At 47.2% G+C, this 23777-nt stretch overlaps 1 protein-coding gene across 5 annotated transcripts in view; it reads left to right on the top strand.

The window, feature by feature from the left end:
* Positions 1-23777, top strand: part of NEK1 (NIMA related kinase 1) — an 800483-nt gene that overhangs the window by 188941 nt on the left and 587765 nt on the right. The gene's annotated exons all lie outside the window — the stretch shown is intronic.

Here is a 23777-nt window from a genome sequence, read left to right as displayed (position 1 = left end):
ACTGTGTGGTCAAGGTTAATCCGCGGTGCACTCCACTATCAGTGCTGGTGATGGGGGCAGACCATCCCCCTGAGAAGCTGCAGAAATCACTGCACACAAATCTTTCCAACAATTAACACAATTTTATTCCACGTTGAACAAACACCAATGCGTTTCAACCCACAATGGTCTTGTTCACGATGAGTGAGTCCCTTTACAGTTTCAGTATTGTTGCCCATCCTACCTATTACGAGGCACTCTGGGTCATGCAGTTCAGTGTTCATAAAAAGCGCTTTGAAAGCAATCATGGTTGTTTTGGTAATTGTTAATGTGATATAACAGGCAAAAAAGTGTGGAAGTGTCTATTAATGTGATGTACATCTTAAATGTCTAAATTTAATGACTGCATAACAAATCCACTTAAATTCTATTTGTCACTTTGGGAAGTTCTCTTGGTAAATGACAGTCCCAACAAGCGTACCAAATGCAAGCGCCAGTGTGTATTGCAGTATATTAGCTGTGTGCCTACGAGTTTCGATATAGTGGCTAAGTGCCCAGTTGTTGTACTGATCATCATTATGCCTAACAGGTTTACCAATCAAGATTTATGCAATTCATCTTCATACCTAGTTGCCCAGATATACACATTAGATAGAATTCTCGTCCATATTCAGTCTATGCTGGATCTTAATTTGTAACCTTATAATATATCTACTCTCCAGCCTACGGAGTTGTAGTGTCCTGTCACCACCCCTATCATTCAATGAAATATGGTCTATCCCATATTAGCTTATGGATCTTCAATTCTCATTGTGTGCGAGAGCATAATGTTCAGCAACTGCAAAGCTCTTGTCCTTATGCTATACTGCACATATGTGTTCTAGTATTCTTTTTTTCAAGGGACATATTGTGCTGCCAATATATTTTAGACCACACACGCACTCAATGACAAACTACAAAGTTTGTGTTGCATGTAATTCGGTGTTCAATGTGTATTCGTCTCCCGTTAGGATCAGATATTGTGTTGCCATTTTTGCCTATCCTGCAGACTTTACAACTATTTCACTTTACAAATCCTTTATTCTGCTTCTTCAATCAGTTATCAGGTCAGAGATCTACGAATTGACTTCTTAACAATCTATCTTTTCTGGAATATACTTCTCTGTATATGAATTGAGGTCTTGGTCCCACAGCCCTACAGATGTCATTATCACTCAGTAGAATATTCCAGTGTCTCTGGAAGTTTTTTCTGATTTCCTCACTTTCCTTGCTATCAGTAGTGTTATCCTTAGGTTCCCATTACTCTCTTCCAATTGATATTGCTTTTTCATCAGAATCTGATCTTGTGTTTGAATATTGGCTTTCTTTGCCCCTTGCTCAATAAATGAAGACTGGTTTCCTCTTCGATAGAACCTCCTCTTCACCTTGTTGAATTGAATCACTCTGTCATCCTCCCTACATCTGGTGCGAATAGGCTCTCTATACGGAATGCTTTTTAGCAACAATCTGTGGTGGAAACTTGTCCGCATGTAAGACGCTATTCGTTGCAGTCGGTTACCCAAGAAATCAATTTCTTATCAGTATTGTGGGTGAACCTCAGACCACATTCATTGTTGTTGATTTCTTGGAAGTACTCCTCAAATTGTTGTTGTGTCCCATTCCAAACTATAAATAAGTCGTCGACATATCTCAACCAGATAACTACGGGGCTTGTGTATGCCGGCGAACAAGATGGCCACACAGCGTTAAAGCTCCTGCTGGACTGGACTCTACACTCCGCGGAGCCCCACGATCCAGGCCAGAGAATACTCATCTACTAGACTCTCCCGGTGGCGGACCTCTTGGGGGTGGCGATTTCACCAACAAAGCACCTGTGGTGCCTGGGCGCAGCATGGATGGTTTGCGACCTGCATGCTGGTCCTATGCCTCAGAAGCCCTGCAGCAACAGGGGCTGTGGGTGGGCTTGAGGCGCAGGCCGACTGGATCACCTAGGGACCGGCGCCCTGACCGGCTGGCGTTCCACTCTGCCTGCCGGTGGTATTGGAAGGGAGCTGGCTGAGAGATGCGCCTGGACCCAGGCCTAGGCCGTGGGCTTGGCAGCTTACATCGGTACAACATCACTGGGCAGGGTGCGCTCACACTACACCATGGAGCAGCCCGGCCCTGGCGTGACACCCCCGCAAGTTATGAACTTTGAGCCTGAGCATTCATGAACTGAGCTGTCTCAGTGCTTGCTGTGACCCAGCCACCTTTTCGGAGTCATATAGCTGTGGCAATCTTGACCACGCTCTTTACACACTGCGCAAATGCTGTAGACTAAGATTTACACAACTCCCCTGCTCCGTGGCTGGTCATCTCATGGATAGAGTGGAGATTGTGGTCTAGACCTCTCCTGGCCCAGGGGGACTTACCTGCCTATCGACCGCATCCCGTTTGGCTGGGCGCGGTGCCCCAGGCCAAGACTGCATACTACACTGTGCCCTAGCAATCACTGAAGAACTGCGCAAAAGTCAGGGCCTTCATAACTTCTTCATCCACACCTCATACATTCCCAAGGACCGTTCCTTGCTTGACGGATAACGGGGAAAAGGGACCCCAGGCAGCGCAAGATTTGCCAAGCAAAAGCAAATACAGCAACAGGGGGCATTCACAATGGCAGACCCGAAGACACAGGGTGGGAAGCTGAGCTGTCTGTTAATGCCACCACGATCTCGTGTTGGCTCCAGATTCGACACCATAGAGGGTTGCCGCGATCACATGGGCGAGCGTCTTGATCGACAGGATAAATGGCTTGATCGTTCAGAGGATTTGATATCCAAAGTGGAGGACAATGCCTATAACATTACCAAAAGAGTGGAGGTCTTGGAATTCTGATTGCGCACAGTGGTAATCAGAAATGAAGACCTCAAGGCGAGAAGTCACCACAACATCCGTATTCTGGGTGCGCCAGAAACAACAAATACAGGGCATATGGACCTCTTCGTTGAACACCTGCTAACTGACATGTTTGATCACTCTAACTTCACTTCCACTTTCGTGGAAGAACGCGCCCACAGATCACTCATGGCACGCCCTGTACCTGGTGTCCCCCCACACCCAATCGTTGCCCACCTTCTAAATTTTAGAGACTGCGACACAGCACTTTGCCTGGCTTGTAAAAAGGCTTCCCTGCAACGTCAGGGTGCCACAGTTTCCATCTACCCCGTACACACCACTGCAGCACAGGAGGCCAGACAGAAATTCCAGGATGCCAAGGCAGACCTCAGGATGCAGGGACTCTGTTATGCATGGCTTAACCTGCCAGACTCTGCGTTGATGTTCTTGGGAAAACACGTATCTTAGACAAACCTGCTGAGGTGATGGAATTTTGCAAGAAATACTCCAAGGAATCCCCGTGTCTGGCCCAATCGCCAGGTTGCTCCCCTAGACGCAACTCCGGTGCCCCAAGTTGTCCCCTACACACGACTCCAGGCCCCCCACCAAGAACTTTTCTCCATGACCTGAATGCGGACCAGGGCTGCAGTCTATGTCCGGCCAGTGTCCCCTCCCATCTCTAAAAAACTGGGGCCAATACCCGATGCATGACTTTCGGCCATGCTCTGGAGAGTGCTTGCACTCTAAGTTAGAAGGTCAGGCCTACGCAGACGCACCTCAACAACGATCACACTACTTTATACATGTGTCTACGACAAGGGGTCCATCCACTGTAGCATTGCCACCCCTTCATGGTTGACACCATGTTACATGACGTTCTGGTTTTCCTTGTTTAGTTCTGTTTAGGGTACAACCTGTTCTTTTCCCGACAGGTATGGGTGGGTGGCACAGGATTTTCTTACTAACTCATACGTACACACAACACTCATGTCACTTGCTTCCAAATAGATGCCTGATGAACAGTTGACTTCTCTACCGACACTATAGGTAACACTCCGCTCCTGGAATATCAGAGGCCTCAATAACCTGCATAAGGAAGAAACAGGGATTTGCAATACCTGAATCAGCATAGCACACAAATTGTCTTCCTATAGAAGTCCCACATGCCACCTACTTCCAACTGCACTTTTGTCAAACAATTGGGGCCTCACTGCTACTACTCTAATTACAACTCCTATTCTTGCTGGGTTTGCACCCTGGTCCATAAAAACCTACCTTTCCATCCTCCACACACCATAACACAGACAGCAGATATCTCCTGGTGAGGGATGTCCTGGCTGGCGGTTATATCTTGTTTCTCAACACATACGCACCCAACATTGACTCTCCTGAATTCTTTCACTCAATTCAGTCCCACATAGACAGGGAACCAGCTGACTACCTGATACTTAGACTGGACGTTAACTTACTTCAAGATGCCTGACTCAGTACCACATCCCCCACCCTGCCACAAAACTACAATCCCTGCAGATATTCCAGGATATGTGCAAAACTCACGCCCTATGCGACCCCTGGCGTTATCATATGCATTCCACTCTGCCCCACAAAACACGTGGTCATGGATCGATTTCTGGCGCATGTCGCCCAAGACTATACCCTGAAATGGCTTGACATGACGACGCCTTCCAATCTCTGATTGGCCATCTCAGAATACTTTGCTACTAACTCACCCACAGCACCCTCCAAGGTGACGCTATGGGAGGCTTTTAAGACCTATATAGGAGGGATTGTCATATCTAAACATTAAGGGGTTTTATGCTCCATTTAGGAAAAATGTAGACCAGGTTGAGGAAGCCTTGACTGAGCTGGACTGAAGCAACACTGTGGAGACTGGTGGTGCATCTCTCCGGGCACAGTCCCGTCTCATGGATGAATTCCATAAACTTGCGGAGCGCAAGACCAAGTTCATGGGCAAATTCACTAGTGAACGTCGTTTTAGTGAGGGCGATAGGCCAAGTTGCACACTAGCTTGCCTTCTCTGACCACCTCCCTCCCCATTCACTCTCCTACATCTTGAAGATTCGGTTGCTCAATGGCTCCACAGCCTCAAATACTGCTGACATACAGATGCACCTCCTTACTTACTATACCCATCTTTACACAACTTGGGCCACGTTCTGCTCCCCTGAGCTGTTGCAATATCTTGAGGAGGTGGCCATGGTATGGCTGAGCTCAGCGCAACAGCAATACCTTAGTGAACCCGTTCTAAAGGAAGAAATCTTGCTCGCCATCGATGCTTTGGATGGCTCCAAGTTGCCCGCGTCGGACGGCTTCACCAGCGTTTTTTTTTTTTTTAGAAAACCTACAAAAGCCTCTAGGCCACTCACCTCCTTGGTATATATTTGGAGGCCATGGAGAGAGGGATGCTCCCATATACGCTTAGGGAGGCAGTAGTCACACTACTGTTGAACCTGGGTAAGGACCCCACCCTGTGCAGCTCCTATAAGCTTCTATCATTATTAAAATTTGATAATAAGATTTGGGCATAATTGCTCGGCAACTGCCTATTGCTGTTCTTAGATCAGATTATTTTGACATCCCAATTGGGTTTCGTGCCCCACAGATCCACATCCATCAATCTGTGCACGGTTCTTGCAACGCTTCATGGAGTGTTGCCTAAGGTTCCTGCGGCAGTCACCCTATTAGATACTGAGAAAGCCTTTGATACTCTGGAATGGCTTCTCCTGGAGGCCACACTCCAGAAATTGGGTATGCCTTGTGGCTTTACCTCTTTGATAATGTTACTGTACTGATCCCTGACTGCGCGGCTCCGTATCAATGGTACGTTGACACCAGTCATCCCCATTACTAGAGGAATGAGTCAGGGTTGCCCCCTCCCCTCATCTCTTCATATTTGTCATGAACCCACTTGTCCGGCACTTACGGGAGAGGCACCTACATAGAGGACTGCAATTCAAGACTGATTCCTTGCTGTTCTTTTTTATGCAGATGACAGCCTCCTATTTTTTCCGACACCCTACTGCCAACTTGGTCTGAGTTCTTCAGGAAATAGCCCGATTTGGAATGTTTTCGGGGCTCAGGATAAACTAGAACAATTCAGAATTATGCCCCCTCACGTAGGCCACTGTTCCCGTAACCTGTACATTTCCACTCTCCAGGTGTGAAGACCAGGTCAAATACCTAGGTATTTTCATACATAGAGATCGTGAACAAATATTCTGCCTCAGCTATGGCCCGGCAATGAATACATTTAATACCCCGATTGTAAAGTGGATTTGTCTTCCACTGTCCATGGCGGGTCGAATCGCCTTGATCAAAATGGTGGTTCTCCCATGATTTTTGTATCTGTTTGTTAATATACTGATCCCCCTTACTAACTAATTTTTCCAATCACTTCGGAGCTCCCTGACATGATTCGATCTGGGCCTGCGGGTACCCTCGCGTGGACTGGGAGATATAGACCCTCCTGTACGGGCGCAGGGGCTTTGGTGTTCCTCATTTTCAATTATACTATTTACCTGCTTAGTGCCACTACACATACTATTGATGCCACCTGATGCTCGGTTGCCTTACCTCATTCCAGAAAGAGACCTGGTGTCCCCCACCCATTTGCCATCCCTACTCCCGTCTGGTGTCCCATTGGACCCCACGGTTGTCGAGCCCCTGGTCACAACTTGCTGGGCATGGTGCTGATTAGCACGCCTTCTGGCGCAAATCTTGCTATATTCACCAGTCCTCCCCCTGAGAGACAACCCATGGCTCCCTCTCACACAAGAAAAACTGGTGCATCTCACCCTATGCTCCCATAACCTTATCACTATGGGTGACCTCTTCCCAGGAGGCCATATATTTTTGCAGACTGAAGATGCTCACTTTCGCGCCACAACCATTATGGATCACTTTGTGCTTAGCAGGCTGTAGAGTACACTGCGCACACTAATACCCATTTACTTGCTAGCACCCGCTGATTTTGCACACCTTACCTTGCTCATCACTGCCGACTCCAGCCACAACTTAATCTCTAAGCTGTATTATACTTACCTTGCCCACCTCCTGATCCAAGATGGGGGTGTATGGGAAACGTGGAAGATGGAGTTGGGGCGCCAAATATCTGACAAAGTGTGGTACGCATGTTGTTCCAAGACACGCACGGTATCTCTTAATCACAGACACACGCTTATTCACTACAAATTTCTTTGCAGAATATACCTGGCACTTCGATCGCATTTGATCCTCCACTTGTGTGAAGTGTGCTGCGGAAAATGCTGACTTTGTGCATTTGATGTGGACATGTGGCCGGGTGTCTGAGTACTGGCGGGATGTCTTTGTCACACTTTCAGCTATGCTGGAAACCTCTGTGGCCCCTGATCCTTTCATAGCTCTCATGGGCTATGTGGAGACTATTGCTAAACCACTACTGAGATTCACAGCCATAGCCATCCTACTGGCCAAGTGCGAAGTAGAACCTTCAATGGGGCTCCAAACCAGGCAGGCATAGTTTCGTAGCCTCATGTACTGTGATTCCACAAGCGAGATCTGTGCCTCCCTACAACCACCCACATTGCACCCGAAAGATGTCTGTCAGCCGCTCCATGTCTGTCTGTCAATACTCAGGGCCTCATTACAAGTTTCTTCAGGTTTGAAGACCGCCAGTTCAGTCTTCCGCCCGCTGGCCCTATTATGAGTTTCCGGCTGGGCCAGCAGGCAGAAACAGAGTTTCCACCTGCTGGCCCAGTGGGAAACTACCCAGAACAATGACGCCGGCTCGTAATCGAGCCGGCAGCAATGTTTTGGTGCATCGGGTGCTAAAGTGCTTCTGCTCTCTCCCTAAAACATGATTTGAGTGGCATACACATGATTGGAATATTTAATTTACATGCAAGTCCCTTGTAGCGTGGTATATCATACACCCAGGGCCTGTAAATGTAATGCTACCTGTGGGACTGCATCACTTATTGTGCCACCCACTTATGTAGCACCTTAAAACCTGTCCCAGGCCTCCCATTGCAGCCTGAAGGCAGTGACCCACTGCCATGTCGACTTGGCATTTAAAACCCCTTACCAAGCCTTAAGCTCCCATTTTATTACGTATGTCACCCCTAAGGTGGGCCCTAGGCAGCCCCTAGGGCAGGGTGCTGTGCAACTCAAAGGTAGGACATGTACTTTTTAGTTGTACATTTCCTAGTAGTGAAAAACTCCCAAATTTGTTTTCTCACTACTGAGAGGCATACCCCTCCCATAGGATAACATTGCGGGGGATTCCTTATTAAAATCAATAAGTTGTAATTCCTAAACTGGAGGTAGTAGGTAAGTCATGTTTTGTATCTATGAACTTGTAATGATAAACACTATTTAACGGTAAAGTCGGATTTATCTTTAGAAGTTTGAAAACACCACTTTCAGAAAGTTAGCATTATCCTGCCCTTAGGCCTCTCCGCCTGCAGCCTGAATTAGGTCACATGACTGGGTATAACAGACAGTTGAAATTTTGTGAATTCACCCCAGTCTGTCACGCAATAGTGGGATTATTAGAGCCTGAATGTGCTGTTAACTGACTTTTGGGATGTGGGGTGGAGTTAAGCACAGGCCCACTTAACGACTCTGTATTGTCAGTGCAGCCAGCTAGGAGCCAGGGCATGGGAGGCAGGAAACTCCTGGAACTTCAGAGGACCCTTCTGGAAATTTCTCTCACCTTCTAAAAGCAGGGCACCAGGGTATAAAAATAGAGCTCTCAGACCTGCTCCTCAGTTCACTACAGGACCTGCGGAAGGACACTAGGAGGACTGCCTGCTGCTGTGACCTGCTGTGCATTCTACCAGACTGCTGCTATACCTGGAAGGACTGCTTTGCTGCCTGGAGCCTGATTTGAACCTTCAGAGACTACCCTGCTGTGGAGCTCTGTATCTTCAGCTGCACCCAGCACTCGAGAAGTGACTCCAAGGGCTAGTTTAGCTGGCCCCCTGTTCCGAGCCACAGAGACATAACAGGCACCATCTTGAACCTGTACCTGGACCCAGCCTGAGTGAGTCTTGAACCCCCAATAGGTCTCCTTCTGCTCCTGGACCCTTAGGTGTGGGCTAAAGGTGCGAAGATGGCCATTTTCTAAAACTGTGGAATTGCTATTTTGATCCTTAAACTTAAAAATGTCATAACTCTGGTTCCACTAATTGGTTTTGGTGTCAAATATTTTATTAAACTTTTCTCTTTTGTACTAAATTTTGATTTTGTCGTGTTTTCACTATATTGATGTTTGTGTGCTGCATAAGTACTTAACACATTGCCTCCAAGTTTAGCCTGACTGCTTTTTCTGCCAAGCTACCCAGGGTTAAGCACATATTAAATTAGTGATTTGTGGTTCATCCTGCAAGTGTTTGTGGCTGTTGCTTGACCAGGGTTCACACCCGAGTCAACCAACAACCCAATTTCTCACAGTGTGTCTCTAGATAAACATGCTCTGCGTACTCCTATCTAGTGCTGGGATCAGATTGTTGCAACTTGTTTATCTTTGAAGAAGTATTTTGAGTATCAAGGTTTTGATGATTCCTACTTTAGTTGTGAACATACATAGGAACCAACTCCATTGTTAGATTTTTTTTTTCCACCGTAGGGTTTGGATGTGTATCAAGGTTGCTACTAGTCTCAACGCTTTCAGTGCTGAACATTTGTGGTCCCTGGACCCTTTGCTTCTATTTCTGTTGCTGAGAAGATTCCTACTTTGATGGTCATTCTATTTCTTTCTCTCTCAACGCGCTCCGGACACCATTGCTGAAAAGCAGGCCTCCCAACAATCTGGGCACCCACATGGTGGTCCTCCTTTCTTTTCTAATTTTGTTTTTGCTGGCCCTAGGTCTCTGCACACGTTACTCTTGCTAAGTCTGCTTTATCCCTAAAACATGGTAACATTGACTTCTACCCAAATGGCATATTTATTTTACTGGTAAGTCCCTAGTAAAGTGGTACTACCTGTATCTGGGGTCTGTCAATTAAATGCTGCTAGTGGGCTTTGGCTACTTATTGTGCTACCCACTTGAGTAACCTTTTAAACATATTCCAGGCCTGCCATTGCAGCCTGGGGTGCAGCTTTAAATGCATCCCTTCCTTTTCTAATACATATAGTCGCATAGCCGCTCCTAGCGCATGCACTAAATAGCCTGGATAGCAGGTTGCAGTGTATTTAAAAAGTTGGACATGTACTTTTAAGTTTTACATGTCCTGATAGTGAAAAACTCTTAAATTTGTTTTTATCTTTTATTACATTTAACAAGTGATACCCTTCATTTGGGAGCAGGTAGGAGAAGGAGTTTGGTGTCTAAAGAATTATATTTAAAAAAACTCTCTTTAACTGTAACGTTTAATTTTTAAGTCACAATCTTGAAAATGCCACTTTTAGAAAGTTGGCATTTTCTTGTCTTAACCATTTGGTACCTGCAGCTTGATCCTGTGTCACATGACTAGGTGTAGCTGGCAGTTTGCCTTTGTATATTGTTCCCAGATGGTGAGACAAAGGGGGGGATAGGTGTTGGAAGGACAGGCCTTCTCTGACTTGATGAGCGGCAGAAGCTGTCACCTGCCACATTTACATGGGTTTGATGCTAGTTTTTTTGTGACCCCAGACAAGATGGTGTTATGTCAAGGAGAAAGGAAATGCCAGACACCTTTGGGGGGGGGGTGGAAATCTCCTGGACCTTCCCTTAAATCAAAGTGGGCATCAGATTAGACCTTCAGACTCAACTCTTCAGTACACTGCTGGACCCGTGGAAGACTCAGAAGGACTGCGGGCTGCTGTGCTAGAAGGACTGCCACTTTGCTGCCCTGATTATTTTTTTAAACATATTTTATTGAACTTTAGTAGTAACAGACACTTTCAGAGCTCTACAGTGATGATCTTGTTTAAGCATTATTCAGATAGTATCAATATCAATCATAATGTTTGCATCTCAGTATAGTAGAACAATGTGATTATTGACGTGTGGGATGTGTGTCAACAGTTATGAAGGACAATTCATTCCATAGTTCCCTGTGACCCCCTCCTTTTCAGATCATCGTGTTTTCATTTGCTTCAGTTATATTGCACTTCAGCTCAGGTGCCTATTCCCATCTTCTCCCTCCCTACCCTGTGTTCTCTGCCACCCCAATTCTCCTGTATACCCGTTATGTCCAATTTTCCACATTTCTCAGGATTCCCCCGTGTGTGCCACTCCTAATTTCCTGTCTGACCCCTCAAGGTATATTCCTCATGATACTGTTATGTACCCTCTATTTTGACTAGGTTATACATTGTATTATATTTATCAAGGGAATAATGCATCGTCATTTGGTGTAGTATCCGAATTTTCCAAGAGACATATTAAAGCTCTTCAGGACCGGGCTCTCTCAATCAACCCCTGACCTCGTTTAACCTCTCGGTCCCTCACCATCTCTTCAGCCTTTGCCCACTTTACTACTTCCCTTTTCCAGGTCGTGCACTGGGGGCCTTGTGCCTGTTTCCAATTTCTAGTTATCTCTCTTTTTGCTAACAATAGCACTGGGTCCTGAAATTGGTTGGTCACCTCCTGCCGGGCTGTGTGTGGGTATCCATTAAGTAAACAATATTTGGGATCATATGGGACCTCCCTCTGAATGACTTATGCTAGTTTACTGATCACTGAGTGACAGAAACCTCCCAAAACTGGACAGGCCCAGAACATATGAGAAAACTCTACTGCCGCCTCCTCCCCACACCTTGGACTTGTCGCTTCCATAATCTTAAAATGTCGTTGCAGCTGTCCTGGAGTCAAATATGCCCTCTGTAGAACATATAGGTTAATGAGCCTAAATTTGGCATTCCTGGATACTTTGGGGACCCAAGTCAATATGTTCTCCCACTCAACCTGTGTGATCTCTGTGCCCATGTCCTCTTCCCACTTCTATTTAAGGCTTGCGAGGGGCTGACAAAAGGTCGCTCTCATTCTCCCATATAATAAATTCACAGCCTTATATGTATCTGCACTACTAGTCAAATATTGACAGATGCTGTCGAGGGAAGGTTCTGTTTGTCCTGTGCTCCCATGTTTAGTGATTGCCTCTGTGATCGCTCTGTGGAGCAAAAAGTGTCCCTGTGGTAAATCATATTGAGTCCTGAACTCTTCAAATGGTAAGAAAGCGTGTGCCTCATAGAACGTTCCTATTGATGTTGCTCCTGCCTTTACCCAGCTAATCAGTCCATTCCAATCACCTCCATGGTGTAAAACTGACAACAATTGCATGGGGATCTCCGGGGCGAAAGGCCTAGTCTTACCTGATCTGCAGAGATGCCACAGCCAGCAGGTACATAGCACCCTCAGTTCCACTGGTAATGCCGCGGTTAGAGGGCCGAGCCAGAGGATCACCCTGACCAGAGTTGGGAGGTCCAGAGTAAAGTGTGTCATCACTTTGTCCGGCTGCATATGGCTGGCTATCCATTGGGTCAACCATTGCAGTTGGCCTGCTAGTTAATAGGTCTCAAAGTCTGGTACTGCCAGTCCCCCATCTCCTGTTGGACTCTGAAGGTGTTCAAGTGCAAGTCGTCGCCTACCCGTTCCCCACAGAAATCCAATTACTAGTGAATTCAGAACCTTAAAAAAGGTTTGGGGTATCCTTAGTGGTAGTGTAACAAAAAGATAGAGTAACTGTGGTAGGGTGATCATTTTCAATAAAGCAGCTCTGCCTGCTACCGATAAAGGCAGCTATTCCCGGAATGTCAGATTGCTGCGCAGTCCCCTTAGCGCTCTCCCTGTGTTACCTTCAAAAAAGTCAATTTTGTTATGATAGACATATACTCTCAGATACGTTAAACAACGCGGCTCCCATTATAGGCCTCTCAGGCCCTGAGGGGCTGCTCAGTTGGGAAGCATGGGAAATAGATTAGACTTCCCCCAGTTAACCCGTAGACCCGATAGTGAGCCAAAACGGTCTAGTAGTTGCCTCGCTCCTTGAAGTGCATCATCTATATTTGCAAAAAATAGCAACAGATCATCGGCTTATAGGGCCATGTAATGGGTGTCATTCCCCACTCGTAAGCCTCTATAGGCAATACCTTCCCTTGCTAGGCTTGCAAGATGCTCTATGGCCAGGGCAAAGAGGAGAGGGAAGAGCAGGCATCCCTGTCTAGGGCTTCGTTCCACTTGATAGTCCCCTGAAATAGTGCTGCCTGTGCAGACTCTCACCCATGGTAGGGTATAGAGTAATCGTGTCCATGCTATACAATTCTCGCCTAGCCCAAATTTGCATAGCACTTCATATAGGTATGGCCACTCTAGTCTGTCAAATGCCTTCTCGAAGTCTACAGCAAAGACCACTGCACTGTCTTTATCATAAGAGCAGACATCAAGTAATGAGAATAGTCGGCATATGTTCATGGCCGTACATCATCCAGGGATAAATCCCACCTGGTCCCCATGAATCAATCTGGGCATATATGGTAGGAGGCATGTCACCAGTATTTTACCAAGGATTTTGTAATCTACCAATAGCATTGACAGAGGTCGGTGGGTGGCTTCCTAGGTTTCAATAAGGGGAGGATAAGGGCTTCTTGCGCTGATGGAGGGAGAATCCTATCTTGGCTTCTTCATACATGCTAACTAATCGGGGCCCCAGTGTAGCCATATAGGAGGAATAGAACTCAACTGGCAGGCCATCCAGTCCCGGGGTTTTGTTTCGCGCCATGCTAGTAACAGTGGCCCGCACTTCTGACAATTCAGTTGCCTGTCCTAGTGTCTCAGATTCCTGCTCTGAAATTGTCGGGAGGTTAAGGTGGGATAAGTACTCTTGGATGTCTGTCAGTGATGACTGGACTTTGCTCCTGTAGAGATCCGAGTAATAACTATAAAATTCCTGATTAATTACAGCCTGTCTATAGGCCGTCTTGCCTAGGGGTGTTTCTAATTCAACTATACTTGACCCCCCTCTTTGCCAGATTCGCCAACCATGCCAAAAGCGAGCTCGCTTGGTCTCCTTCAGCATCAGTTCTTGCCAGGTAGGCTTTATAGTCATAACACCAGAGCCTTTCGACCCCGGTTGCTACCCGCTCTCGGGTGTCTATGACTGATGTTTGGAGTGCTGGTTCCCCAGGGCGTTTCTGCTCTAGCTCCCGCAGCTCTTGCTCTGCCGTCTCAATGTCCTGTATTATCGTATGTCTGACACCCTTGGCATTGGAAATGCATCTCCCCCTTATTACTGCCTTAATGGTGTCCCATTCCAGGAGTCGTGAGTCTGTGGAACCCTCATTATTGCCGAAGAAAGCAATTATGTCTGAAGCAATGTTGTTTCTAAATGCCTGGTCTTCTAACAATTCTGGCCTGAGACGCCCTGTGGGCACCGAGAGTCGGGGGTGTACCCAACAAAGTCCTAACAATAAAGGAATATGGTCCGAGATTGTTCTCCTCAAATATTCTGTCAAGCATGTCAACTCGTGGATGTCTGGGGAACATAGGAAGGTGTCTAACCTTACGTGCAGGTCATAAACCGGGGAGTAGAAGGAATAATCTCTGTCTCTCTGGAGTTGAGTGCACAAGGCGTCATCCAGCCACCGTTCCTGTTGCCACTCCTGAAATGCCTTAGCGGTGCGCCTAATCAGGGATTCCTGCAAGCAGTGGGGGGGGGGGGAGTAGGGGGGGGTGCAATCTATCTAGGTTCGTATCAGATATACAGTTAAAGTCCCCACCTAATAGTACGGAGCCTATGAAGTGGGAGGCCGCATTCTGAAAGGCTCTTCAAAAAGCCCAGTTGATCAGCATTAGGCCCATAAAAACTCCCTATCGCTATGTCTCGCCCATCCAGCCTTCCTGTTATCATGACATACCACCCCAAGGGGTCTATGACAGATTCTATGTGTTGAAAAGGTACTCCAGGTTTGATCCAGATAAGGACTCCCCTTGTGTAAGCAGAATATGTGGTACAATAAACCTGCCCTCTCCATCTACGTTGTAGGGCCCTTCCCTCTTTGGCATCTAGATGCGTCTCTTGTAACAGGGCTATATGAATCCCTTGTCTAGTGAGGTATGAAAGTACCCATCAAGTACATTCCCCTAATATTCCATGTGAGAACTTTAAGAGCTAGGGGGTCAGCCATTAAATATATAAGTGGTGGCGTGTGGGCACCAAGGACGGCCCGTTCTCTTGTCCATCTGTGGTTTCTCCCACAATGACATAGGTGATATTAGGTATGTGCGGCAGCAGACCACCCCCTTTTTAACTGATTTAAACATTTCCCAACTCCCAGGCCCCAGGGCAAACAGTGTGGTCCGTTCACCCAAACAGTCGACCAAAAAGTAGTTAAACATGTTTGTGCTCTCTAACGCTCGGGCTACGATCTGCATGGGGTTGTAGCTCTCTATATTCATGGTCTCAGGCTCCGGGCTTCTCAGGTACCCACCCAAGTCCTAATACTGCACATCTTGAGAGAAACAGCATAAGCCGTGTCACAAGGAACTTCTTTTGGTTGCAGTAGGATCTAATTTGTAGCTATTTAGGTATTGTCCTTTCTGGTTGGTGCAGGCTAGCCCCCACCTCAGTGATAGGGTTAGGCCTAAGTAATCTCATCTGCTGTCCCCGGGATGACCACAGGTAGGATCTTGCTGGAGCCTATTGAGGCTAATGAGTCTCTATCTGAGTCTGTTCCGTCTTCACTCGCCTCCCTGAGTGGTGATCCAGGGTCTGGCAATGATCCACCCAAGGATGCCGCCGCAGCCACTGATTCCTGTCGTCCTTTTTGTGCTTCCTGCGCCGTGGGCGATCCAGTCACTGTTGTCCGTTCCCATTGTCGCGAACGAGGGCAGCGCTTTCTCTTCTGTGATAGAGGTGGTCCGCTCGTGCCTGGGGTGGGCTGCCCCTCCGCCCAGTCCGAAGCCTCTTGGGGTGTAGCAATTTTTTTTATTCCTGTGGGTGTTACAACTCTGAGTCGTGCGGGAAACTTCATGGAGTATATTATTCCTGCCCCTCTCAATCGTTTCTTCACGGCAGTAAAGGCAGCCCTCTGGCGCTGTACTTCTCTGGAAAAGTCAGGAAAAATTGAAACTATTGTTTTCCACTACGAGGTCGCCGCCCGTTCAAGCGCACTGTTAAATGCGGTCTCTATCCTTGAAGTGGAGCAACCTTGCCACAACAGGCCGAGGGGGCGCCCCTGGGGGATGCTTAAGAGATGGTTCTCCATGTGCCCACTCCAGAGTGAAAAAGGGAGAGAGTCCCTCCGGGGCTACTTCCTTCTTGATCCATTCCTCCAGATAACGCAATATGTTGGAGTCCTCAACTTTCTCGGGGAGTCCAACCACTCTAATGTTGTTACGGTGTGCTTTATTTTCCACATCCTCTGCTCTATTCTCAAGTGCACGCAACCTAGATGCCACAGTCCATTCATCCCCCCTACTGCCACCATCGTAGGTATCGTCTCAGAGTTTTCCTTTTAGCCGCAGTGACTCTCTCAAAAAATCTCCTTTGGTCTTCTCGCAAGAGCCCTAGATCAATACTAAGCCTGTCGATTTTTACCTCTAGGGCCTCTCTCAATGCCGCTATCACCTGCAATACATCTTGAAGTATAGGGGTGGAGGGTGTTGTCTCCGAGGACTCTGTTAACATTTGCTCTGATTTTCTGCCAGCTGGCTCCAGGCACTGAGATCCCTCTAGTTCTCCATCTCTCTCTTTTTAGAGCCTTACCCATGGCTCCTTCTTATGGCGCAGATCTTGTATATTATTGTTCTTCCGCTCTCCATTCCTTTCACTACCTTGCGGGAGTGTCCTCGTTCAGGATACTATATGCAGCTTCTGGCACCGCTTTCCGTCTGCCTCCCTCTCATGGTTATGCAGTCTATGGCTGTCTTTCGCACCTTGCTCGCGGCCAGATCAGTTGCCTTCATAACATTCCATATAAAAATGATTGATTTCACTACCATCCTCGTTCAGAATCCCACAACTGGGTAATTCACCCTGCACCAGGTGCGACACAGCGCGGATGGGAGCCTGCATTTTGAGCTATTAATACATTCAGAGGGGTCCCTAGGGCCCAACCCCGGTCTCTTTCGCTGCTCGCCTTTGTCGATTGTCCAGTAGGGTCTAGCTACGTCCGTTCACCCCATTGCAGCATTCTCTCTCCCAAAAAGCAGCTGCCGGGCCTCACCTCTTGTTCTGGTGTTCACATTTGCCAGATGGGGCCTTCTCCTCCATGTCTCCGGGCTGTGTCCCCTCCATGCTTACTCACAATCTTGTTTGACCTCCATTGCCAGAGCCCCCAGCCAGCAAACGTGTTGTTCAGGCTGGGATATCACAGGGCTCCACCTTGCCGGCTCAGCTCACGTTGTCTGGCCCCTGTTGAGTGCTTGCTTTGGGAACACCCTTGAGTCAGGGCGGTGCCGGTCTATGCTAGCTGGCCTCTCTAGGTTCTTGTTCCCAATACTGTGGCAAGGGGTGGTGCAGGTGACACAGTTTATGCAAATCCTCTGAATGGTCCCAGTGTGGCGCTTGCCATATACTCCACCGGCACTCTCAGCGCACCCTCTCGCCTCTGCACTTCCTCAGGAACTCATATCTGTCAATTCCCCCGTGGCCTCGGCGGCAGGCTGAGGGTCGGGTCTCTGCAGCTTTCTCAGAACCACTGCTGCATGGCGCTTCCTCTCCCCAGGACTTCGCTTTGCAAGTCCCTCAACCATGACATCCTCATTGCAACCCCACAGCTTCCTCAGAACTTCCACTGTGCGTCACAGCCTCCATGCAGGATCTCGCAATGCTCCGCAAACCAGGATTTAAAGTACTTTGTTCTACAGGCCTAACTGGATCCCTGAATCCTGCCTGCACAGCATTACAGTTGGCCTGAACTTGTGATTTTGTCACGGTCCAGTATGACCAGATTAATACAGGTGACGCATTATACTTCTAAGCACTGGTTCTCATTAAAACCTTTAAAATTGTATAACTCCGGTTCTACTGATTGGATTTTTGTCATTTGGTGTCAAGTAATTTATTACATTTTAATTTATTTGTGCTAAATTGGTGGGGAATTTTTTTTTAGTTGTGTTTACACTTTGACTGTTTGAAGTTCTGCATAAATGCTTTACCAAGTTCCAAGTTACCAGAGGGTTATGGACACATTATTGTGGGGTTTGCTTGTGTTTCACCCTGACAGAGATTGTGGTTGCTGCTGAAGTAGGATTTTACCTCCTCAAACAGTAACCCAATTTCCTACACCACCCATTCCAGAGAATTAGGAGGTGCAGAAAGATGCCCTCAGTACCACTCAAAGTATACCTGGGCTGACCTCCACACTGTTGGCAACCTATGCCTCTCCCTAGAGCACATCATCCTCTGTGACTTTTGCTCATCCTTCAGGAACAAGAAGACTCTTCAGAAGCAAATAGACAGGTGCTGCACCCACAAAAAGATGTGTTCGTTGTCGTTCAATACGCCAGACATCTTTGGCGAGCAGAATCTGCTTGGTGCTAAAGATGAAGAATATGGCGAGCCTTCTGGCATATCAGCCCAGCCTAGAGGTCACTGGCTTCGATTCTTCAGGACCAGACGTCAAAGAGGAAGAAAAGGTGTGTGGAAAACGCTCCGAATCCCTCAGTCAACATCGGACCTCATATTAAGTCCTTGCGAGCTGTCAGAGCACGGTCGGCTCCCAACCCCCCAAGACAAACAAGCTGGTCTGCCGCCACTCAAGGGCTCCTATCGGCACCAGGGAAAGGCAGCACAGCAGTTACGGGGCCCTGCTTGGAGCCTTGACTCCCACTTCCCCCCACTGGCCTTTGAGCCTAAAAACACACCTAAGCGCTGTCAAGTTGAAGCAGAAAGCTTCGCAGATGCAGAAATCAGCATCTGCTTGGAGATCGTCCACTGCCTTCTTCGAAGAGATGCCCATTGTTGAGAAGCTCCAACAAGAGCTTGATGACTGACAACAGCGCATCATTATTCACCCCAGCATCTGCAAAATCCTGCCACCTCTGGAAAGAGTTTGATTAAAAAGCAAAGACTCTCCTTCGAGGACACTCCACAACCAGACGCTCCTCTACAACCTGCGTGTCCATAATGGCTATAGGACAAGGCTGCTAGCCTTTCACCTCCTCCTGCTTCATCTTCACCATGTCTGCCACCACCAGCTCATTCTCCCTCGCCTCATACAACTGTCCCACACTGGAACCCTACCTCATATGGCTCTAGTCCCTACTCTCCAACAGACTATTTTGGGGCCATCATCTACCATCATCCCACAGACGATCCATGAGAGGACTATAATGTAAAGCCCGCAGGGGACTCTGACCTCAAGCAAGTTCCTGTTAGGGCTTCCCCACCAGACAACACCACTTCCTACCACGGTGTCATTCAGCATGCAGCTGTGTGTCACAAAGTAGACATGCACATTACACCAGAGGATGCAATTTCCTAGTGGAGACGCTGTCAAGAGCTGAACGCTCCCTTCAGTTTCTCCCTATGCTAGAGGCCATGGTCAGGTTTGTGCCAGTAATTTTCAGGGAGCCTGTAAAATCCAAGGCTGTATCACCAAAGACTGGGGGGGAAAAGTTCAAGTCTGCATCATCCGATCTCTGCTATACATCAAAGTGGCTGCCAAAAGGGTGGCAGTTGACGCTGCCACTCACTGGCGCATTGCCAATTCTGTGGATCTGTTGTTGCTATACAACCTGGCTCGGTTGGAGAAAATTGAAGCCCTACTGCAACATCTCCCTAATCAGTAGAGGAAGATAGGGAAGGAGACTGTAGAGGAGAGTAAAGCTGTCTCTAGTGCCATATATGGTGTGTGTTAAACTCAGCTGACATGACTGCCAGATATGTAAGCACCTCCGTCTTCCTGTGCTGCATTCCTGGCTGCATATTTCTAGCTTTAAGCCAAAGGTAGAACAACTCCTCATCGACCTGCCCTTTGAAGGAGAGCACTTCTTTTGTCTGCGGGTTGAAGAGATGGTGAAAAAATAAAGGAGACAGATACTAAGGCAATGGATGCCCTTCAAGTCCTTTCAAACCAGCAGAAAGGGGCGGTTCAAAAGTTACCTCCCCTAACCCAAAGCAGTCTTGACAACAACAGCAGCAGGCTCACTAACGGGGAGGTAGGGTTTACCCATGGGGCACTTTCCAGGATAATAATTCCAAGATCCAAGGCAGAGGCACCCCCTCGAAGAGAGCCTCTACCTCTAAATGCTAACTTGACTTGTGTCCCCCTAATCACACCACACATTTCAGGGGGAGGTTCCAATGATTTTTTTCCTTGCTGGTAGGAAATCACTACAGACCATTGTGTTCTTTCTATTACCCAGTACTGCTACAGCCTCGATCTCAGCTAGCCCCACCAAACATACCGAGATGCACAAACTCCCTCAGCTCAGAATACTTTTCCCTGTTCCAGGAAGAGGTCCAGGCGCTCATTATCAAAAGGGGTATAGAGCTAGTGCCCCCCAACAATGGAGCAACAATGTCTATTCCCTGTACTTCCACAAGGAAGACTGTTCTCCCTGGACAGTCCTCAATCTCAGGCCTCTCAACAGATAGATGCTCAGAGTATTTACATATAGTTGCCCTACAGGATGCCATCTTCCTGCTGAAGCAAGGCAACTTTATGGACACACTACACCTGAATGATGCCTGCTTCCATATACGCAGTCATCCTGCTCACCGGTGCTACTTCCTCTTCAAGTGGCCAGTGCTAGTAGTTCAAATTGTTGTCCATTGGTGTCACCACAGCCCCAAGTTTCTTCACCAAACGCTTAGCATTGGTAACCGCCCATTTCAGATGGGGGAGAACTCACGTTTTCCCCTAGCTAGATCACTGTCTGGTCAGGAGTGCAAGCAAACAGGACCTCCTGGCCCACACCCAAGCCACTATTGTCCAGTTCCACAACCTGGGTTTCAGACCAAAATTCACCAAGTCCCACCACCAGCCCCTTCAGATCGAAACCTTTCTGGGATCTTTATTAAACACAGATACTGCCATAGCCTACTCAAGCGATCAAAAGATTGTGCTTTCCAGCAAATACTACTTCTTTTTCAGCCATGCTGTCATCTCGTATTTCAAACAGTGATGGTACTCTGTATGATGACCTCCTGTATAGCCATAGTCTCTCATGCAAGGCTCTGTATGTATCCACTCCAAGAGTGCCTCTCGGCACAGTGGTCACTGGCAGAGGATCACTGGAAAGATCTAGTGTTAAGGGCCGACTCCCATCTCTCTCTGCATTGGTGGTACTGGAACATCATGCTGCGGGGCAGGCCCTTCACAGTCCCAATTCCTCAGGTGACCATCACCAAGGGCACATCTAGGGAACATGAGAGCTCAGGGTCTCTGGTGGGCCACTTAGTCTTGGTCTCCGCATAAACCATCTGGAGTTTTTGGCCATACAGATGGCTCTCAAAGCTTTTCTTCAAGATATTCAAGGCAAAGTAGTCCTGCAAATGGATTTGGCATTGTTCGGTCCATCACCAAGTTCACCTCCCATCAGAGTATCTCCAGGGGGTGGGCAACGATTTCTGCTCAGCAGGAGGCAGCAACAAGTCTGAGTGGGAACTCCACCCACAAGTCCTACTCATGTACTTTCGTCACTGGGATGCCCCATACATAGAATGCTTTGCCGTATGCAAAAAAGCAAAATGCCTTAATCTTGCCTTCAGGTTTCCACACTTCCAGTCCTTGGGCAATGGCATTTGCTGCAGTTTCCTCATTATGTAGGGCAGTAGTGGGAGAGGAGGAATAGTGTATGCAAAAATCCCTATAGTTCATCCAAACATCCCTCATCCTAGTGGCTTCCATGTTGGCCAGACAACTATGGTTATCAACTATTCTACTGATGTCGATTGCGCCACATAAGAAGCTCCCCAACAGGCTCTAGTTTCTCACACAGGACCAAGGAAAAGTTGCCTGGACCCCAGGCATCTCATCCTAGTGATGTGGCTCATGAGGTCCTAGAGTTTGGCTATATTCACCTATCTCAAGAGTGCATGAACATACTGAAAGAGGCCCACAAGTCCACCACAAGCACCTGTTATGCTGCTGAGTGGAAGAGATTTGTCCACAACTGTGCCTCAGACTTATTGGACCATCTAATGCCAACGATCCAAGACATATTTTGCTACCACTTACAGTTACAGAAGTTGCGAATAGCCTACTCCTCCATGTGGGGACATCTAGCAGCCATTGCTGCATATAAGCAGAACAGGGAACACTCCTCACTTTTCAAGATCCCAGTCACTATAGCCTTCATGGAAGGCCTTAAACACATCATCCCAACCAGGTGCCACTGCCCCAGTCTGGAACTTATTGCCCTTGCTATGCTCATGGGCCCTCCTTTCAAAATACTACTCTCTTACCCTTTACATTTTCTCTACTTGATAGGCACCTTCCTAGTTGCCATTACATCCTTTAGGCATATTAGTGATTTACAGGTTTTTATACTACAAAAAGCCTTCCTTCGTGGTCCACAATGACTGGATTGATTTAACCTAAATTGCTACTTAAGGTTATTTCCCCCTTTCACCTTAACCAAACCGTAGAGCTCCTGGTCTTTTTCCCTTCACCTAACTCTGTAGCTGTGAGAGTGCTCTCACGCTTGACATTAAGCACTAACGTATACTACACAGGGCCAAGCCCTTCCATAAAACACAACAGCTTTTAATTGCCTTTGCACAAGCTTACAAAGGTCATTCTATATCATAGGCAGGTATAGCCGGGCGAATTGTCAGATGCATCCAAACCTGCTATCTCAAAGACAAGATACCCCTACCTGACACCCACTGCCCACCCACCCAAGACCTCACTCTGCCTGCAAACAGTGTGCCGTTATGGCTTTCACTGGGAACATACCCACTGTTGACATTTTAAAGCTGCAACATGGTGAACCCCACACACCACCACAAAATATTATTGTGTGATTATTCTTGCAAGGCAACAAGCTAGAGTTGAACAAACTGTCTTAAAACTTTGTTTCACACCTCTGCACTGTCCACGGGATAGTCACTGCATTGGATAGTACTGCTTTCCAGTTGATACATCGCATATGTATCTACAGCCACAAATGATGTGAATTAATTATGTTACTTACCCTGTAAGCACCTGCTTGTCACATGTAGTGCTGTCGATTCACATGCCCCATCTCACCTCCCCAGACGACAGTATTTGCTACAGATATCTTCAACCTTTAAAATTCTGTCATATCTGCATAACATGATTGTTCACTATACTGTCATACTCACTACACTATGGGGGTTATTCCAACTTTGGAGGAGGTGTTAATCCGTCCCAAAAGTGACGGAAAAGTGACGGATTTACCACCAGCCGTATTACGAGTCCATTATATCCTATGGAACTCGTAATACGGCTGGTGGTATATCCGTCACTTTACCGTCACTTTTGGGACGGATTAACACTCCTCCAAAGTTGGAATAACCCCCTATATCTCCTCGCTCCTGCTTTGCGGAAAACAAACAGTGGAGTCTTTACCCTTGCTCGTTCACACCTAGAGTCACTGGTACCTTATGAATCAAAAGACTTATTTAAAGCAAAACATGTTGCAACAGTCCAAGGCTAACAGTAGATGGCAGGAGTATGCAGATCATGTGAATCTACAGCAACACATGTGATGAGCAGATGTAATCCATTTGTAGCACCCGTTGCGGTAGATAAACATTCTCTGTTGTCCCTTAATTGTGATTGCAGCAAAAAATGCTGCAGATGTTACATTGTAAATTACTAATGATCATTAAAATGAACACCTGTGAAATTCAAATGTCTGGCTTAACAGTAAAGATGTAATTGTGGTTGGAAAGAAAAAATACTTGCCCTTCCCTTTTTTGTTTTTTTTGCATTTCTTTAGTTTTATTGATTGTGTGTGACATGATCTTGTCTTTCTGTGAGCTTCGCTTTCAATTACTCTTGTAACACACAGCGCTACACATTA

This window comes from Pleurodeles waltl, chromosome 1_2, assembly GCF_031143425.1.
Source record: "Pleurodeles waltl isolate 20211129_DDA chromosome 1_2, aPleWal1.hap1.20221129, whole genome shotgun sequence".
NCBI lineage: Eukaryota > Metazoa > Chordata > Amphibia > Caudata > Salamandridae > Pleurodeles > Pleurodeles waltl.
Note: the sequence above shows the minus strand (reverse complement) of the source record. Positions and strands in the feature narration are given on the sequence as shown.